Here is an 8304-nt window from a genome sequence, read left to right as displayed (position 1 = left end):
TTAATATTGTATGTGAATTCCTTCTCGTAAAAGCCAATCGTAGAGATTAAGGATGGAACGTGTCGGTACAGATCCTCGCGAACGGAACGAGCGATTTCGTTGCAAATGCGCGTATATGCGATGGTGCATGCAAGTTTAATCTGTAATCCGTCGCGAAATTCTCTTCGAATGAATTGTGACGCGCGGAAAATCGAGTCTGTGGTCGCTTCGTCGGGAATCGCGGAGAATTCCGACGCTGATAATCGCAACATTCGCGGGACAATGCTAACGATTTTACAGTTTTATTTCAAATATGACTTGAATAGGTGACGATTGCGAGCTCGCTTTCGCGTACCTTCGCATTGGGAGCTCCTCGGGATCGTTCCGTTAGCTTCTATCTACGCCCGTTGCGATGGACTATGGACGGCGAGAAGGAAGCGCTAGAGCGAGCGAGTGCATTGTCCGAAGCGTTACTTCTTTCTTCTCTTTACCTTCTTTACACATTTGCAGTCTTTATTCAGAGAAATTGCTCGATTATCTTCCTGCGTTTGCTTGCGTTTGGCAGCTCGGCGGTCGAAGAAACGCCGGCTACATTTGCGCGCATACGTTTTCTGTTTGTATTGTCGTCGAGAGCAAGCGGAGAGATTGTACTAAAGTGTGATTGTAAGATTCGAATTTGTATAAATGCCAATGATTTATCGTCTCGAACCTGCCATTGTTTAATTCATTCACCTAATTTACACGTTATTACCGAGATAGCCAAATCAAGAATAGATTTTGAAAATGTCTGCTACAAATTTTGTCGATAGAATACCAGCAAGCAGAAATATAACAGAATCTGCTAACAGAATATAATGACACTTTAGATTACTTCGATCAGCACACTTTAAAAATGCTTTGAGAACTATCGCTTTTTCTTAATAGTTAATAAACAGCTGTAAAATGAATGTAATACGAAGGCTTATAACTAGCCTTCGTATTACATTCATTTTACGGCTGTTTATTAACTGTCAAGGGAAAAGGATAGTTCTCGAAGTATTTTTGAAGTATGCTGAAATGATTTGAAGTGTTTAGTTGTTTTATCCAACTATCTTTTTATTTGGAAATGGTACGCAAGAATTCTCAGCGTGTCATTTCTCGCCTCTGACATCACGATCTCGTATGATGACGGAAACAGCCTATATAAGGAGCATTAAAAAAAGTTTAAAAAAGTCGCTAAGTGTATGCGCCAGTATAAAAAACTATTGAAAAATCAGCCGTACAAAATTATTTTAATATATCCAATCAAAAATATAAAAAAATGCATTTCAACATAAATTGTGCTAATTTCCGTAAAAAGAATATTTAATTAGGTTAATCATAAGTACTGTTTAACATTTCAGAATTTTAAAAATATTAAAAAAAATGTTGAAATTGGATAATTGAACCAAATAAAAAGAAAAAGAACATAAAAGAAAAATTGGCAATAAGAGAGTCGACGCGGTTATTAGTGCGTAATGTTATAAGACAGATATATTTTCATATTACAAGTTTCCGGGCGTTTCGGCTCTTCTTCGAGCCATCCTCAATAAGCCATCATCAGCACTATTTATGTTGAAATGGACAATTATTTTATATTTTTGATTGGTTATATTAAAACAATTTTGTACAACAGATTTTTTTCAACAGTTTTTTATACTGAGGTGCACACTTGGCGACTTTTTTTTATCTTTTTTATAAAAAGGTAATTTTTTAATGTATATTATATTTCCACAGTGTGTCTCGCGTTCTACACGATTTCGTTACACGTGAACTTGTCGCGAAACACTACCGCGTTTCTTGATTCTGATAATAAGTAGTATGCGCAATCGTAATGAGCGCAAGTATTATTGTGTTATGTTATATATACCTATCTACGCAAGTGCAACGAACTAATTTAATCCACTCTTAAAGAAGGTATGTAAGATGCTGATTAGTTCTCTCGCTTGGTTCAATTCGTACTACAAGAGTACTTAACTGTCAGCGCGAGAATCATGTTTGTCATTTTGACAATTCATAGTGACAGTAGGTTATTATAATTGATTTTATTCAAGTTATCTTGATGCGTGATGTCAAATAAATGTAAAGATTAAATTTGATACATGTTATTAAAAATACATAATAGTCGAGAATAAATGGCACGCGCTTTGTAGTGTCTACAGTAAATGTTAAATTTAAATTTTATCAGCTATATGAGTTTGTAACGTAGGTACTGTAGATTGTATTAGGTATCAGAAAAAAATTTCATAGCAATATTCAGCAGCCTATATCTATATTATCACACAGCATAATTCCATTTTAAAGCCGCGGTCGAATTGACAACGTTTTTTCTTTTTCTTGCTAATAAATCTGCAAGATAAGAGCACGAAATACGAAGCAATAGTCTCGTTTATGAAAAATTTTGTAAGCAAAACGAATAATATTTGGGGAACAAGCAACAGAGAATGTTTTATAATTTTTAAGTATCTTGGCGGCGACGCGCAACAGTTCAACGTCTTTTATGGTATGCGCGATCACCGCGCTGCGAGAACAATCGCGAAGAAATTTAAAAATAAAAAACAATATAGGGGAGACCGGGGCTAAACCGCCAGTTTTTTTTCGGTGCCGATTTTTAACAACAAAATAAATAATTTTAGTTAAACGTGGTATACCACTGTAAAGAGTGAACCTTTAGCTACAAAATTTATATAGGAAATTTTTATCTATGTTGCTTTGTTTAACCGGTATAGAGCAAAAACGACAACGGTGGAAAAATTGAAATCTCAAAAATGCCGGGGTTGAACCGCCACCCCCCGGGGCTAATCCGCCACACTGCATTTTCAATACATATACGTACATCTAATCCTGAAAAATGATAGGATATATTTTAATAATTGTTTTTTAAGAGAAAAATATAAAAATTTATTTAAAATTTTTATGCAAAACATTATTAAAAAATAATTGTTTTACCTATTCCATAAAACAATTTAGGCACGTGAATACAGAGGTTAACCAAATCGTAAACTCCCCAACGGCACGTCACATTGTCAACGCGGGCAACCACGGGGAATACGCGTGACGGCGTTCCGGTGCCATAGGATCAGCGCGGACCCTCGAGCAACCTAACCAAGCAGCGTTTCTCGCGGGGGAGCGATAAATAGCGACAGGGGGGTTAGAAAAGCTCGCGGTGGAGCGCGACCATTTTACCGACTCGACGGCGTCCTCGCGCCGATTCCTCGACGCGCCGACGACGACGACGACGACGGCCATGACCACCACGACGACGACGGCCACGACCACCACCACGACGACGGCCACGACCACCACCACGACAACGGCCACGACCACGACGACGACGACGACGACGACAACGACGACGATGACCACCACCGACACCACCACCACTACAACGGCGGCGACAATGACGCCGAGACGATGCGGCGAACGCTGGACGATGTGGTCGCACGCGCGACTGTCACTGACACAACGACCAACAACGACGATTTACCGCGGCCGGGAGTCGGGACGATCTACCGCGCGCGCGGCATGTCAACTCTCGCGCGGAAATCGCGGGATCTCAGAGCCGTGCCTCGCCGTACCTCGCCGACGTGCCGTGAGCGTGAGCAATCTCGAAAACAACGGTCCGCCATCTTTTCGGTCGGCCAAAACACCGTTTTGCGACGATACGTGCGTACCATTTCCCTCCTACACAAACTGACGCACGTGCAAGGGAAGACAGAATCACGCTCGAGGGAAACCTTGCAACCGCATGCTTCCCAGTCGCAACCCCTCCATAAGGGGTACCCCGAGGGTTCCTCCGAAGGGGAGAAGTCGGCGCCAGACGAGGGGGACAACTCGGACTTCCAGAGCCCGTCTTCCGGTGAGGAGTCCCAGGGCGACGAGGGGAAGGCCCTCCTTTAGATGATAAGATGCGAGAAGCGTTCCGAGGACGGAACACATGATAAAATAAAGTTTTGTTTGATTTGCCGTAGTCCGTCCGGCGCAGTAGTGTATAAGTTAGACTTAAGTTGCGCGACGATGGTCGCTGAGCTACGGCCCATTAGCTTGTAAGTCCATTTTCATGACGATCCACAGGAAATTTAATTTTCGTTTGGCACGAAAGTGCTCGGCTCGGCCGGAAAAACCTTAGTTAATTTGTTGCGCGTGGATCGCAAAGCAGCGCAGAGTAAGAAGCGCCGAGCCACACACAATCTTCGGTCCGGAAACATACGGATATCACCTCGCGCTGGGATACGAAGTCAAACGAGCTCCGAGTAACGGAATTCGGGCCCGCGGTCAGTACCCGCCCGACTGGGCAGTCTAAGGGGCGAAGTAACCACCGGTGCCAAGTCAGGGCATCGCGGGATGCAGGCACGACCGAACCGCGTCGTCGTCCGATCACCAGGAGGCGAAATACGGAACCGCGGTAAATAGCCGTCCGATCGAGCGGACTAAGGGGCGAGGTAACCTATGGTGCCACGTTAGGGCATCGCGAAAAGCGGGCACCGCCGAACCGCGTCGCGATCCGATCACCGGGAGGAAAAGTAGCGGGACAAGCGTCTTTTCCGAGGAAAAGCCAGCGGTGCCGCATCAGGAAGACCTGGTACACCCGAGGGACCAGGCGCCGTCGTGATCCGAACACCCGGACGCGAGATACGGGGACACGGTCCGCGAAAACGGTACCCGGGCATCGGCTACGGGAACCGCGGCCGGGGAACGGTCAAGGAGGGTCGTAGAAGTGGGCACCGGGGGTCGCCGTCAACGGCGGACACCGCGAAGTGCACCTGGACATCTTCTCCGAGAAGTCGGTCCAGGTGCCCATATAGGGACGTCGTAGGAGTCGTGCGCGTAGGTCGGCGCCGTCGAAAAGCGAAAATTGTAAGTAGTGAAAAACCACTACCCGGGAGGTAATGAAGCATGTTACGCATAAGGGTACGCAAGTGGAATTTTCCACCGCGAACATCCGGCGCGCCCGGAACAGGTAAACACCATCTGGTACTGCGTAGTAACGCGCATTCCTCAGAGAGAAAGCGGCCGTGACGCCATGGAGGGGGAAATTCCCAGCGGTGGGGAGCCAGAGAGCGGAATATTCCTCGAGGCAGTCTCTCGTGGGCGCTCGTAAAGGTAACATCTCTCTCGCGCGTATATCTCGGTGTGTCGCGGAAAGTTCGCGATCGTCTACCGGATTACGATAATTAGATTACCACAGCGTCCGAAACCAACGGGAACGCCCGCGAAACGCGTTAATTGTCGCCGATACAAAAGGCGAACGGTTCGAGTAAACCGAAAAGTGAAACTTCGCACTTTGCGAGACGTGCGACCGCCATCTTGCGCGGATATTGTAACAGCGAAAACCTGTTTGTGTAAAACGAAGATTATGAATAAATGGAAACTACATTTGTGAAAATAAAAGAGTTAACGATTACTTACCTGATACTTACCTGCACGGGTGTCAGCCATCTTCTATAATCGTTGACCTGGGTCGGAGTTTATCATCGGTGCTACATCAGTGGACATCGGGGATGAGGCACCAGCGGCGAAATCTCGAAAAATTATAGTAACAATTAAGTTAATTTACCACGGTACTTATACTTACCTCGGGGGAGTGGCGGTCGGCCATCTTGTGTACGCGGGGATCCTGGTCGGCAGTCAGCAGCGATGATCGATGGGCCGGCGACACAGATGAGGCACCCATTCCAAAAACCTGAAAATAATAACGATTAATTAAGATAATTTACCACGGTACTTATACTTACCTCGGGGGAGCAGTGGTCAGCCATCTTGTGTACGCGGGGGTCCTGACGGGCGTTCAACAGCGATGATCCATGGGCCTGCGACACGGATGAGGCACCCGTTCCGAAAACCTGAAAATAATAAATATTAATTAACTTAATTTACCACGGTGTCGGGACTTAGGGTGCCATTACATGGAGCGCGGAAACGCGGAAACGCGGAAACGCGGAAAGAAAGTAACTAGATTCCGCGTTTCCGTCGCTTCTTTCTATCCCATTTGAGCGGAACAGCGGAGCTTCACGGCTATAGGGCACTTATGCATTAGCGCTTGTTCTACCGAATAGTTTATAACAATTAAATCACTTTTCCAATTTCACGGAGAACTGTCCACAATATTCTAAGCGGGATAGAATATATTATAAAAATACATAACCTATCTGAGGTATCTGAGTGCAACAGTACAGAGAAAAAGAACGAACATTTGACGCGCTCGTTCCGCAAGTTTATTTCTCCTTATATTACATGGAGCACAATTTGCGCGGAAAAGCGGAACAATATGGTGATAACTAGACATTTATATTCCTTTATTAAATGTGTGTTGACTTAATTCATTGCAATTTGTATTAGTATGCTTATCTTTTCAGTTTATTTATTGAATACAAGCATTTTAATCAATAAATACCGCTAAACATTCTTATTTTATAATTCCCTATTCCGCTTTTCCGCGCAAATTGTGCTCCATGTAATATAAGGCAATCAAATGAACGGAACGGATCGACGGAAATCTAGTAAATTTTGTCTTCCGCGCTTCCGCGTTTCCGCGTTTCCGCGCTCCATGTAATGGCACCCTTAGCCTGGTGGCAAGCCATCTCGATACTACGTATACCTAGGCTGGTGATGAGCGTCGATGATCCGAGAGGAGACGATGGAGAATGGGCACCCCGGTCGAGAATCTGAAAAGAGGATTGTTTAAACAAATTAGTTGACCATACACTCATAAATACTTACCTTCTCGGTGGATTGAGGACAAACCGAGTGGCGACCGATGACTTAGAGGGCATAAAAGAGCGTTCCGTGACCCAATGTTATACCGTTCGGTTACAACCTAACCTGAAATCGCCGTGAGCTGAAGTCGTGCGCCCGGCGCGCCACAGTGACGAGACTGGCGGACCAGCCCCGGGTGCTTACTGGCGGATAAGCCCCAAACATAAGTTTCAGGTTTGATCGCTCACGAAATATTAGACATCAACGATAATGAAAAAACTACACTGGATTCGTGTTCAGCATGCATTACTCTTTATAATCACGTACCTCGAGATTTGGAGAGCAAACATTATTGCAGATATTACAATATTTCCACGCGCAGAAAATTTCACTTTCACCTTCCGAAAACACGTTTGCCCTCGTAAAAATCATAACACGGCAGGTAACCTGCCGAAACTCCGTTGGTCACATAGGTACCATAAGCAGCATTTACAATGTTAATAGCGAGTTCGCATAATATACAGGTTCCGAGATATTTGATTTGGCGGTTCAACCCCGTTAGCGGTTTAGCCCCGGTCTCCCCTACAATTTAAATTTTCTGTAAAGTAGAGGGGTTATATGAGGAATAAAGAAGCACACACGTGCAAATATATAAATCTGAAATATTTACGACGAATTACGTGAACGAGCGAATTACGTGCCTGTTCTTTAACGAAAAACAGAATTGTATTCGTGGACGCACATTTGAGCTTGTTAATTCGCACTTTCGACGTTCATACGCATTTTGAAGCAAAGCTTGCTCCCCCTCGTTCGCGATCGTTTGCCGCGACAAGCAAAGTGAGAATATCAAACGCGCGATCGTTCTCTTTTAATTACTCAATTGATTATTAATTTCCGCGCTTAACGAGAGGTTCAAGCTATATTCACCGAAGCGTCTTCCCGCGCGATTCACTCATTCGAAGTAGAAATCGAAACGGAGGCAAGAGACGCGAATTCCGAAGTTATATCGTCTCACTCACCTGACACGCGGAAAAACGATTCTATTAAGATTCGAATCATCGGATGTATCGCGCTTCGAATCATTTGTTTCTCATCCTCATGCACATGTTACGTGCGAGCAAAAATTAATCTAAAAATAGCCAAGAATGTTAAGAGCGAAGAATCGATATTGATTAATTATCCGATTTCTGATGGGGAGACGGTTCGCAGGCCGCGGTTCACAAGGCATAAAATTACACCTAGTGATAAGACCTTCCTCCTCCTTCAAGACATAAAGACAAAAGAAGTGGTGAGAAGCTCGCGCGGGGGGGTTCTTGCCACTTGAATATAAATAAGCGCGAAAAATCATCGATAGTCAGTTGTTAGTTGTCAGTAGTAGTTGTTGTTGGGAATCAGTAGTTGTTAGTTGTCAGTAGTAGTTGTTGTTGGGAATCAGTAGTTGTTATTGAGTTGTCAGTGCTCAAAATTCAACAGTCTTTAAAAATTCTGACTTAAGACAGATCTTAACTGCAATTTGAATCATATCAATCTTAAGCAAAGGTTGTAAGAAAATTCTCCTTGAATAAAGGTGATTTAAATTCTATTTCTTAAACTGATTTACTTGGGGGGGAA

At 44.3% G+C, this 8304-nt stretch overlaps 1 protein-coding gene across 5 annotated transcripts in view; it reads left to right on the top strand.

Moving 5' to 3' along the window:
- Positions 1–687, top strand: part of Dop (microtubule-associated serine/threonine (MAST) protein kinase dop) — a 17057-nt gene extending 16370 nt beyond the window's left edge. For all 5 annotated transcript variants that reach the window (XM_071721813.1, XM_071721810.1, XM_071721811.1 and 2 more), the window contains one exon: positions 1–687. This exon is cut by the window's left edge and continues 4538 nt beyond it. The gene's annotated coding sequence lies outside the window, so the exon portion shown is untranslated.
- The last annotated feature ends 7617 nt before the right edge of the window (positions 688–8304 follow it).

Source organism: Temnothorax nylanderi, unplaced genomic scaffold (assembly GCF_030848795.1).
Source record: "Temnothorax nylanderi isolate EJ_2023f unplaced genomic scaffold, tnyl_v1.0 TNYL_tig0439_pilon, whole genome shotgun sequence".
NCBI lineage: Eukaryota > Metazoa > Arthropoda > Insecta > Hymenoptera > Formicidae > Temnothorax > Temnothorax nylanderi.
Note: the sequence above shows the minus strand (reverse complement) of the source record. Positions and strands in the feature narration are given on the sequence as shown.